Genomic DNA, 12,814 nt, shown 5'->3' on the forward strand with positions numbered 1-12,814 from the left:
GGAGGAGAAGGAGGAGTCTGGATGGGGGGAGGAGGAAGTAGTCTGGGCAGGAGGGGATGGCTGTGGCGAGAGCGGTGAGAGAAGGAGGGAGTATGTGTATAGGACGAGCGCTTAAGGCCCAAAGCCTTGTATGTAATTAATTTCAGACACACTTGCTAGGCCGCTGGCAGAAATTGCTGAGGTTCGATCACGCCACAGTTGGAAAGGAAAATTAATCTGCTTCCTCCTAAGGTCTTGTTCCAGCTGTAAGGTTTTTAAATTGGCTTAGAGGAACCCTAACGGGGGTGTCTCTTGGAAATTTGGACTGGCGGGGTTTTCCCGTTTGTTTCCTCTTTCTTTTACACAATGGAAATTGGAAGTGGTAGCTCTGCCTGGCTTTCATATTAGCATCCTTTGCGAACCAGCAGGTACCAGAACTGGGAGGCTCATGAGAGCCAGAGAGTGGAGATTACGTCAGTTCTGGCGGACGTCTCCATCGCTGAACGGTTCCCGAGCCCACTTGGTGCTCAAAAGTGGGCCTCGGACGTGCGCTAGTGGATTTTTGGCCGAGGGATAGGTAAGGAGAGGAGAAAGGGCACTTAACCCCAGATGAAGGCCGGTGAGGAGGTGGAGGGAAGGCATGGTCTCAGGTTCCTGGTCCATCTGGCAAGCATGGAACGATTGAGGAGGAGCGAGGCTCGCCCAGACCCCTGGCCCGCCCTGTTAGGAGGGTCTCCTGCTCCTGGGTTTCGGCATCCAATCTGATTTGTTTTTCTAAGACCACAGGGGTGGGCACAAGAAGAACCAGGCGATGTAGGGCAAGTGTAGGAGCAAAATGCAAGTGTTATTTTGGTTCACCTAATGTTCCGTGGGGAAGGAGGGTCTGTCGGTCTCGGCAGAAGAAGGCGACAGAGCTCCCGTGGGGCGCTTCGGACAGTCCTCAGTCTGGAATTCCTGAGCACGGAGGTTGGAGGACGAGAGGCCTGGCGCCTGCATGCCCCTCCGGAGCGGCTTTTCTAGGAGGGATGGCAGTAGGCGGGCCGGGCGGGCGTTCCACAGGTGCGACCAGGTAAATCTTGGTAACTCTTCGGATTGACGTCACCTGGCGCATGCCCAGTTGGTCTGCACCTTCCCGGGCGCCGGCTGCATTTTTGCGCGTGCGGGAAAAGTTGGTGAAGAAGAACCCGGAAGTGCACCATCTTGCCTCCGTTCGTCCAAACATTTACATGGAAGAAATGCAAAACAGACCAAACTCCCTTGCCAGGCTCTTTGATAAAGACACTAACCCATTCATGAGGGCAGAATCCTCATGGCCTGATCACCTCCTAAAGACTCCACCTCTTAAAACTGTTGCACTGAGGATTAAGTTTCAACATGAGCTTTGGAAGGGACACAAACATTTAAACCATAGCAACATATCACACTTAATTCCACAACATGCTTCTGTTCTCTGTTTCTGACCTTGAATTCATTTCTTTGACTTAATTCACTGTCCTTTTTCTCTGCTATTGTTGTTGGTTTCTTTGCTTAGTTACAGTTGGCATCCCTTCTCTTTCGGCAGGACTCCTTTTATCCTCTACAGGTACAAAAGACTAAATCTAAGAGGGTGCTAGGAACTCTCCTGATACCTGTTTCATGGGGCTAATGCAATCACCAGATTCCATTCTTTTCTTTCTCAACCCAAATCCTGTGGCTAACGCCCAGCAGCTATACCTTATAAACTTCTCATAAACTAATATCCCTCCAAGACAAAGAAGTGGACTTCCCCTAGGCATTAGAGATAGTGACAAGTCACACGAAAGCTGGAATACAAGTTCAAAGCCTTTGGAGTCTCATGAGCACAATAGGACTGGCCTTGGGGAGGAGGCATTTATCTCTGACAACTTTACATTTGCTCTGTGCCCACAATCCTGTCTTCATAATTTAGCAGAGCTATAACAGATTACCTGAGGCTGGGTAATTTATTTATTTTTTTAAGAAGTTGATTTGGCTCACAATTCTGGTGGCTAGAAAATCCAAGAGCATGGCACAGGCATCTGCTCAGTTTCTGGTGAGGGTCTCGTGCTGCTTCAACTCATGGCAGAAAAGCAGAAAGGAAAGTGGGTGTGTACAAAGAGGGACCAAACAGTGGAAAAATTGTGCTTTACAATGCACTCTGGTGAGAATTAATCTATTCTCAAGAAAGCAAGAACTCATTCACTGCTGAGACACAGAGACATCATTCATCTATTCATGAGGGATCTACTAGCACAAACCAGAAGACTCCCATTAGGCCCTACCTTCCAACACTGCTGCACTGGCAATTCAACTTCAACGTGAATTTTGGCAGGGACAAAACACATCCATACCATAGCAAATTATTTTCTTTTTTAAAAAAATTTTTCCTTATGCAGTGAATACATTTCCTGGAGGGGAGCTATTTGTGGGTAGATAATATTTCTCCCGCTTTCCAAGAGTTCGCTTTATATAAATTGCTATACATAGGGCTTTTGCTTTGGCTGGAGAAACAATTATTTTATTTTATTTTATTGTAAGAGGTGCCAAGGCAATGGAAGAGATGAAGAGAGTAGAGGCAATGGGACCATGTTTGCTGCCACAAAGCCCCTTAGATTGTGTGAGAGATACTAGGGGAGAGAGGAGTTAGGGCCAGAGCATGACAGAGCCTCTCACATGAGGGACTTAGTGAAAGTCTAAGAACTGGCACTGCTGCTTTGAGCCTCAGTTGCCAGAAAGCTGAGGGGAGAATCATTCTCCTCCGTTCCTTTCAATACCCTGCTTTGGCCTCCAGGGACATCAGCAGCTTCAGCTTGACTGGATGTGTACATCATCACAAGTATACGGAGGTTCATTCCCTTCCAGCTGTTGGATTATGAAGTGGGAGAGCTGAGCAAGTTGCAGCAGGGCCTAGATGCTGGCTGAAGTTGAACTAACAGAATACATTTTGATAATATTTTATAATCTTTGAGGCATTAAATGATAAGAGGAGACATTTCCTGGGAGAAGGGATGTAGGGGTACATAGGAAAGACTGAGTGAAAACAATGTTAAGGGGAAACTTACTTACAGGGACCTCCAACTCCAGGATGATGTCACCCCAAGATCCTTAACTTGGTTATATATGATAAAGATCCGATTTTCAAATTAGGTCACATTCACAGGTCCTAGGGAGTAGGATGTGGACATATGTTTTCAAGGAGACACTATTCAAGCCACTAAATCCACCTGTGGAAATGTTACTTCCATTGAGAATCACTATATTTTCTGTAGTGTGTATTATCTAAACTTTAGTATTATTCTAGAAAAAAATATATTTACTTGAATTTCATTTTTCAAAGTACATTCTCTCTTTACCCACTCCCCATTCCTATAAGGTAAGAAGCCTCAAAATACCTGCCAACTGCTCTGTGTTCCCCTGCCTATTTACCAAGTTAGGCAGCTCCATGCAATTCATTAACCAGGCCACGACTGAGTGAACCATTTGCCTTTCTTCCTGGGTATTATCTAGACAACATTTTCCAGTTTCCTGGGCAGTTTGGTGTGGCCATGAGACTGAACTACCCAAAGGGATTTGAGAAGTGGTGCTTATCACTTCCAGTTAGCCCATCAAACCCTTCCTTAAGATCATACACTCTCCTCTCTCCCCACAGTCCCCAGTCCCCAACCCACCTGATACAGTTTGGTTGGGTCCTTCTTCCCAAATCTCATCTTGAATTGTAGTTCCTACAATCCTCATCTGTCCTGGGAGACCCAGTGGGAGGCAATTGAATCATGGAGGTGATTACTTTCAGGCTGTTCTCCTGAGAGTGAGTGAGTTCGTACAAGATCTGATGGTTTTGTAAAAGACTTTTCTCTGCCTTCACTCTGTACTTCTTGCTGCTGCCATGTGAAGAAGGATGTCTTTGCTTTCCCTTCTGCCTTGATTGTAAGTTTCCTGAGGCCTCCCAAGCCATGCTGAACTGTGAGTCAATTAAACCTCTTTCCTTTATAAATTACCTTGTCTCGAGTATGTCTTTATTAGCAGTGTGAGAACAGACTAATACACCACCCCAGCCTAAATTTCTACCTTCAGGGCAAACATGAAAACCTTGTGTTGATGATGGTAAATTTTTCATCAGTCTGTGTCCCCAAGAGATTGAGTAAAATAGAACTCCCCAACACTGATCAGGACTACCATTTGGGAATTTAATGGAGTAAGAAATACACTTTTCTTCCACTCAGTATTAAACGACTAAGATTTTGAGGATTATCTATCAAAGAAGTTAGTATTCTCTTAACACAAACAACTAAAGTGATGCACAATCTATTCAGTTAGATCTTTTCCAATTAGGAAAGTTGAAATCCAGAGATACAAAATGGAGGTAGAGTGTTCCATGAAAAATTCAAGTAAAATTTAACATTTCAAAGTGATCCATTAGGCACTGTGTAAAAGGGCCCTTTCCCCTCTTCCTCTCCTGCCATTTACACTTTAATATGATCCTCACACTGGTCCCTTTCCTGGACTTGAACATATCATGCTCATCCCTACCTCAGCCCTCTTGCATGCACTACATTCTCTACCTAGATTACTCTTCTTCAATTCTTTGTAAGATTGGCTTTTTATCATTCAAGCTTCAGCTTAAACATAATCTTCCCAGATAAGCCTTCCTAAATATCTCAGTGTAAATTCTATATAAAGTAATCACACTCATGTACCCGACTCAATAATTTTCCATATTACTGTGATATATTTTCCTATAACTTTTGAAATGATAATTTTAATTTTTTTACCTGTTTATTTTCTCTCCCTAGGCACTAAAAAAGAAGTTACTTTAGAATAAAGACTTTATTTGCCTTGTTCACTGTTGTATCCCCAGAGCCAAGAACAATGCCAAGCAACAGTGAAGATGCTCAGGGATATTTAGTGAATGAATTAGTGAGGAGAGAAAAAAGGGAAATAAGGAGAAAATGACAGACACCCAAAAGATCACTTGTTAAAACTTACAATAAATTTTCATCAGTTAAGTTTAGAGTATATTTTTTCTTGTACTATAAAAAGATTTTATACTATACTATACCATACTAAACTCTTAGAGAATAATATTCTTTCAAATCATTTAGCTACATTTTTAATGTACTTTCCATAGTAACTAGCACATTTCGCAAAGAAAAGTAGTCAATTCTGAATGAAGATACCAGAAGATGCTTGAGAAAAAGAAGGTTTCACCAGTCTGAAAAGAGAGATAGACAATTAGCTGTTTTTGGTTGCAGCAACACAGGGGGACTTAGGAAAAGACTATCAGGGCTCAAAGATTCAATGTTTAATAAGAGGGCCAGGCTTGAGAGAGAGACAGGAATCAAAGCAGTGACAATGGGCCCAAAACAGGAAGCACAAAACTATCTCTTGGCAGAAATAGTCTAGCCAGGACCCCCTGCTATCCTCAATATTGCTGCTGGCATTGTGACATGATTGAGCATGGCTTCTGTTAGATCCCATCTACCACCATGATGAATTAATTCTGATCTTTTATTTCTGTATCATTTGCTCAATTTCAAAGAGCTAAATGAGAACATTTAATTGACAAACTCTAGGTCATATGACCGATTCCCCTCAGCTGCTGGCCCATTAGCTTCTATGTTAGATGGTAGGGGAGCACCCTCAACTAAAAAAACAAAATCTGAAAAACTCTGCTTACCAAAATACCAAGGCATAAGTGGGCAGTGGGATGTTCCCAGACAATTGTCAGATGAGGTCATGGTGAGGAGGAGAGAGTTTTAAGGGTAACAAGAAGGCTGATTCAATTTGGAATAACCTTGAATGCCAGGTTCAAAAATTTAGTCTGTGTTCCAAAAAACATATATAAATTATTTCTCTAGCCAGATCGTAATTTCCATTAACGATTAGAACTATAAAGTGTTTATCCCTCTGCCCCTACCCATCTTCTATTGAAACTGCAGACATAAACAGCAAAAAGTACAGTGCTTTATACATCACAGCCAATCAATAAAATATGTTCAAGTAAAGCAGAATACAGAGGACTACAACTTGTCATCAATTTATAATAAAATAATATAAATAAAAGTCAAAAGCAAGGCAACCTAAGAAAATTAGAAAATTTTCTCCATACTCTCCTGTTTTCCTTTTTAATATTCTAGATGTACCTCTTCACCAACTTCTCCCCACCCCTAGAAGATAACCAGAGTAATGGAAGAAATGACACTTACATATGGGGTCTGACACCCATATTTCCAATCCATACTCTGCTGCTTAGCAGCTATGTGACCATGGGAAAATCCTTAACCTTCCTGATCTTCAGCTTCATCATTCAAAAACTGGAACTCATACAAACTATCTCATTGTTGTGACTACCTAACCTGATAGGAAAGTCTGTATTTTCCCCCTCTACCTTCCCCTTAAGAAGTCATCAAATTCAGTCTTAACTGCCCAGCAATTAGCCAATGCTCCAGGATTCATTTTCCTCTTCTACAATCCTAGCATTCTTACCTAGCCTTATATTCTCACACACCAAATGCATCTTAAAGAAGGTGACTTGTGTTTCAAAAGAATAAAAATTTAATCGTGCAATTAGTGACAGTTAGAGAAGTATCTTTGTTGGGGCACCCCCAGAGGTATTTCTATAACATTAACTATAATCATTTATTCATAAGAACACATCTGCTAGGTAGTAAGAGTTTTCAGCTAATAATATACAAAATAAATAAATCATTAGAAGGCAGAATAGCACAGAGAGAAAGGCATGATCTCTGGAGCCTATCTACCTCTGTGAAAACCTTACCTCCAGAACATACCAACTGTGTGATCTTCAGCAAGTTACTAAAACCCTCTGTGCCTCAGTTTCCTTATCTGAAAAGGCAAGGGAATAGTATCTAGTGTAAGAGGTTGTTATAATAATTAAATGAGGGCGGGGAGCGGTGGCTCACGCCTGTAATTCCAGCACTTTGGGAGGCCGAGACGGGCGGATCACGAGGTCAGGAGATCGAGACTATCCTGGCTTAACACGGTGAAACCCCGTCTCTACTAAAAATACAAAAAATTAGCCGGGCGTGGTGGCGGGTGCCTGTAGTCCCAGCTACTAAGGAGGCTGAGGCAGGAGAATGGCTGAACCCGGGAGGCGGAGCTTGCAGTGAGCCGAGATCGCGCCACCGCACTCCAGCCTGGACGGACAGTGCGACACGCCGCCTCAAAACAAAAAAAGAAAAAGAAAAACAAAAAGAAATGAGCTAATACATTAAAGTTCTTAGAACAGTATCACAGCCAGAACGGAAATCAGTTTGTTAAAATGATTAAGCAGAAGTTCCTTAAATGGAAAAAAAGATACAAACTATTGTACTATTACCCTTCTTTTATTTAAAATGGTCAAACTTATAATGTGAATAGATCTGCGAACTGGGAGATAAACACCTCATGCTCCTAGCAAATGAAGGTTAGTTATGCAAAGATTTATGAAGTATGACACATACTAGCGTCTTTTTCCTGCAATCGAGAAGAAAAATGGATGACGCAAGTCAGACACAGACATCTTTAGACCCTCCCTCTCAGTCTCTCTCTCACTCGCTCTCTCTCTCACACACACACACATACACCATGCTTTTTTCTATCTCCTATACTACCTCCATTATCTTGTTGTCTGAATGAGTATAAATTTTTATACAAATTGAATTTTAACCACTATAAAAACTGTAGTATAATACAGTATAGTGTAATATAATAGCTATGAGCATTAGCTACGAGTCACACTTACGTTTCCTTGTTTGTAAAATGGGAATAATAACTACCTCATAGTATTATTGAGGGGATCAAATAATATAGCAAAATGCTTTAAATTGCCTTTTTCTTAATAACAACCTATTGCATTTATTTTACCTGTTTTGTCGAGCAGATTGAGACAAGGAGACGTTAAGATACTTGAACAAGATAATTGGGAAGTGAAACATCTGTAATGGGTTAGAGAATTTCAGAGTTCTCAGCTCATCTAATCTTTACAACCACCCTCCAAAATGGTCTTACGCCGTTTTCTAAACTGAAGCCCGGTAAGTATTGGAAACTTATGCAGGATTCTAAAGCTAGCAAATGGCAGAGCTATGATGTAGACGCCAGTTTGCCCACCCTAACTGCCATGTGTTTTTGTTTTATTTGGTTTGGTTTCTCCAGTAGTTAGACGGAATCAAATGAAATTGAGAAGAAATATGCCAAAAATAGTCACGTTTGGCAATTCCATATAGTTCAATGTATATTTAGAAATATACTGTGGAAAAATCATCACAACTCTTCACTAACACTCTTCTTTCTCTATCTTTTCCTTTACTTTTTTTTCCTCCAAATTAACAACCCAACATCCTACAGATATCAACACTGGTTTGAACAGAAGACCATTAGAAAAGATTTTAGAGGAATATAAGATATAATTTCTGCTCTTACATGACTACTATCTAGTTGGGTAGATATGATAACCATGCAAGAAACTATCAAAGGGCAAAACAATGAAGGAGAAATTCAACTGGTCATCAATCAGTGAATATATATATATATGTCATGCCCTATGCTTGTCTCTGGTAGATGCAGTGGTAAGTAGAAGATACATGGTTCTTGTCCTTACAGAACAATGGCAGAGATAGTAGAAAACAAATAATCACATAATTACAGATGTAATATATTTTCAGAGTACCCATCACTTCTTTTCTCTGCTGACTAAACACCCCATCTACATACATCCTGTCATTCTGAACTTGCCTTAACATTCATCTGCAGATCTTCCTTGACTTCAGTGAAATGGGAGGTGGCTAGTAAATTTTAGAAGCAGCCTGTATTTATTTTACAGACTCTCTCTTTTTTATCTTTGTAGATGACTTTTCTGGCAATTCCAGATTAGAACCATCCCTTCAATGGAAAGCAAATATATAATTAAGTAGGGTGGGCTCATTCTTTCTGGGAGAGACTACTTGCTTAAAAAAAACATATCTAGCGTGGGGAGGCTAAATAAAAAATGTAATTAACAACTTTCTCCTTAAAAGATAAAATTACAAACCATAGAAGGCTCTTTTACAAGCATGCTCATCATTTGTGGGATGTCAAATATGGTCTTGATGCTTCTGATGCTTCTGGTGAAAATCATGTAGCCAGTGGGTGGAGAACACAAAAGATGATTTAATTCACAGGATAAAACCCCAGATGTAACCACTCAGTCAATGAAACTCTTTAATTTCACTCTCTTTGTACTCATGGTTGAAGCTGCATATAAATTAGATACTTTGAAAATAGACTTTGTTTTCTTAAACATATTTTATAAGTCTGGCTGATTTTAGCGTGCATGAATAGTATGCTTTCCCGAATTTGAAGTTCCTGTATTTCCATCAAGTTTGGTTTGGTTTTCTATTAACCAGTTTTAAGGACCCTTTTAGAATTTTAGTGTTGAACTTATTTCAGGGAATGTGAATTGGCCAACAGCATATTGAATCTAAGTATTAAATCATCTTTTAATGGGAACATTCTATTTCTCAGAAGCTTTTATTTCATTGCCACAGCAGTAATAATCATCTGAATACTGCTTAATGGAGTACTTTAATCAATATGTGAGTCCATTGGCTCTTAAGAGTTCCTTTCATTGTTTCAAGCAATATTTGTATTGGCATTCTTATGCATCATGTACTTCATTTTAAAATTCAGAAATCTTTGGGTTTGTGCTATAGGTTACTAGAAGTATTATAGACAAATAAAAATAAATATTTTCATGAAAATTAAAGGAATAAGTCTGAATTTAACAACAAAAGGCTCCATCTTCCCCAAATCTCTACTGCCTAAAATGAACCTAACAAAAAAATAACAACAAATACAATAAAATAAAAGTGGGATCCTGTAGTTTCCTATCTGAACAAACAAAGATAAGAGTTGTTACATTTAATCCACCAAAAAGTATAAATTATTTTCTCCAGTGTACAAATAAGAAAACTGGGGCACAGGGAGGCTAAAGCATCCAATATTACCCAAGTTAAAAAATGAGAGAGCTAGGATTTGAAATCAATTCCATCAAGCCAACACACTTTCCACTACGCAATATTGTCTGGTTGGAAGAAATAAAAATCGACTGATGGCTATTGTATGAATCAAAGAGAGTGGAGGTAAAGTCACAGCAGTAGGAAATGAGAAGCAGTAGTGAATTTTGGATGTTTCCCTAAAATTACCCACTGTGGCTTTCAGCTAGATGAAGTCATTTCCAATAATTGGTGAGGGAGACAATTTAAAAGAAGAAATGACAATAAAATCTGGTAGTACAATTTATTAAAATATTGGACAAAAATCAAAGCTGATTTGTTTCTGCCTTGAAAAGCAATATGGTGATTAAGTACATGAACTTTGTAGATGGGCTATCCTGAAACTAAGCTATTACTCTATCTTTTAATAGTGATGCAATTCTAGACAGTTATTTAACGTCTTTTAGCCTCAGTTTCCTTAATGAATTATTTAAGGGATAATACAATAATGCTGTTTTAGTGTGGATTTCCTCTAATAGCAGAGCCTGATATTAGACTTATATACAGGAAGATTATTTTTGGAAATGATCCCTAGTAAGAGAAATGGGGGGCTTGGAAGACTCAAACATGAAAAGAAAGCCAATCAGGGAACATGCTATTGAGCTAGCTACCATTATGGGCAAATAAGTATTGGTCTCTAAAGAATACCTAAAGAGCTCTGCAAAATGCATCTCAGAATTGCCCCTTGAAAGAATGGAAAAAGGAAATATTTACCCATCATCACCTATTGTTCAGAGTTGCCCTGTGTTGCCCTAACTTCCTCCTACTTACAGTTTTGCACATATGTCAGGGTAGAATTGTGGACATGAATAGGCAACCCACATTACGGTGGTAGAGAGGCCCTGGGACAGAATGCACAAGGTATAAGATAGAGCTAAGGCAAGGTCCTGTTATGTGTTCACAGATATTTACTATAGTAAAGATTAGAGTAAAAAGGTGAGCCAAGAAGGTGCAATAAGAGCAAGCATATCAGTGGATGTGAGGGGCCAGTGGATAGAATGAGAGGGGATTAACTACAAAGTTGAATGGGGTGGTTTTTGAAAATGTTCTATATAATGAATGTGTGATGTTTACATAAGCATATACTGTACGTGTCAGAAAATTTCTCTAATTGTACTCTTACAATTGGCAATTTAATTATTAATACAAATATAATTTCCAATATTGCTACAGTTTGGATGTGGTTTTTCCCCACCAAAATTTATGCTGAAATCTGATCCTCAATTTAACAATGTTGGAACTGGAACCTAGTGGAAAGAGTTTGGGTTATACAGGCAGATCTCTCATGGATAGATTAATGCCCTCCAAGGGGGGTGAGTTCTTTCTCTCACAGGAATGGATTAGCCCTCATGAGAGCAAGTTGTTAAGGACAGTCTGGCTTCCTCATCTTTTCTCTCTGTTGATTCCTCTCTTGCCATGCGATCTCTTTACACAGGTCTGTTCTTCCACTTTCTATCATGAGTTAAAGGAGCCTGAGGCCCTCACCAGATACAGCTGCTCAATCTTGAACCTTCCAGCTGCCAGAATCAGGAGCCAAATGAACCTCTTTTCTTTGTCTTTGTAAGTTACCCAGCCTTGGGTATTCTGTAACAGCAACACTAAGTGGACTAAGACAAATATAAATTATATTTCAATAAAGTTGGTTGTTTTGAAAAAGGATGAGCCAAGACATGCAGTAAATACAATAAATGTCTGATAAGCATGTATTTCATATCATCTTGAGATTTAATGCAGTAGCATATGCAAAGTGTAGGAGAGAATAAGCTTTCTTGCTCCATATCTATTGCTGAAACAGTTCTCCATGATCTCTTTAGTCTGAGGACAAATGACAGTTTTCTGGTTATAAGAGAGAGGGGATATGCCATCCTAGGCACTGAGATTGGGAAATATCAAGCATGCATGTGACTGTCAAGTATTAAACCCCATTTTCTGATGACCACTAGTGTTCCAGGTATCAGCCCATAAAGTGAGCTTTTTCTGAGAAGAATGAAAGATGGCAGGCAGAAATGAACAAGCTAGTAAAGAGGACTGAGGCTTATTGTTAAGGCCTGGGGCCTAAAAATGTCAGGATTCAAGGTGATCAATTAGGAAAATAAAGAGATTTGGACCCTCCTTTGAAACCAAGGAGTAGTGAATATGTGGAGTCAGAAAGTCACTGCAAATTCCAGAGAAACTGTGGAAGCAGCATTTTGTAGGAGTGTGGGGGAAACAACACCCTCAACTAGTATTCCTACCTTCTGGCAACTTTATTAATTTAACTTTACCTCTGCCAGTCAGTAAAACTTTTTCATATTTTGGTACATTTTAATTGTTTCCAAAGTCCTTTCATGCATAGGATTTATTTGACTTTTACAACAAATGTTGTTGTATGTGAGCCATTCAATAGCTTGAACAAGTTAAGAAACTTCATATTCAGAGAAGGGAGCTGGGGATCAAAGAAGCCAAGTCATCTGTCCATGATCGTTGTGCTGCCCACCTTATTAAGGGGTAAGGACAGAGATTTAATGCATGTCTTTTCACTCCTGCACAATGCTCCATGTATTAGAGTATGCCATTTTATGTGACCTGCAGAGATATTCAAAATACATGGAATAAATGAATTTTAAAACCATTGCATGATAAGAAGTCCAAAAGGAGGGAACTTCCAGGATTCAAAGCTTTGACTTGTAAAGAAATAAAAAAAAGGGCCGGGTGCAGTGGCTCAAGCCTGTGATCCCAGCACTTTGGGAGGCCGAGACGGGCGGATCACGAGGTCAGGAGATCGAGACCATCCTGGCTAACACGGTGAAACCCCGTCTCTACTAAAAAAT

This window comes from Rhinopithecus bieti, unplaced genomic scaffold (assembly GCF_001698545.2).
Source record: "Rhinopithecus bieti isolate Rb0 unplaced genomic scaffold, ASM169854v2 scaffold_2350, whole genome shotgun sequence".
NCBI classification, from domain to species: domain Eukaryota; kingdom Metazoa; phylum Chordata; class Mammalia; order Primates; family Cercopithecidae; genus Rhinopithecus; species Rhinopithecus bieti.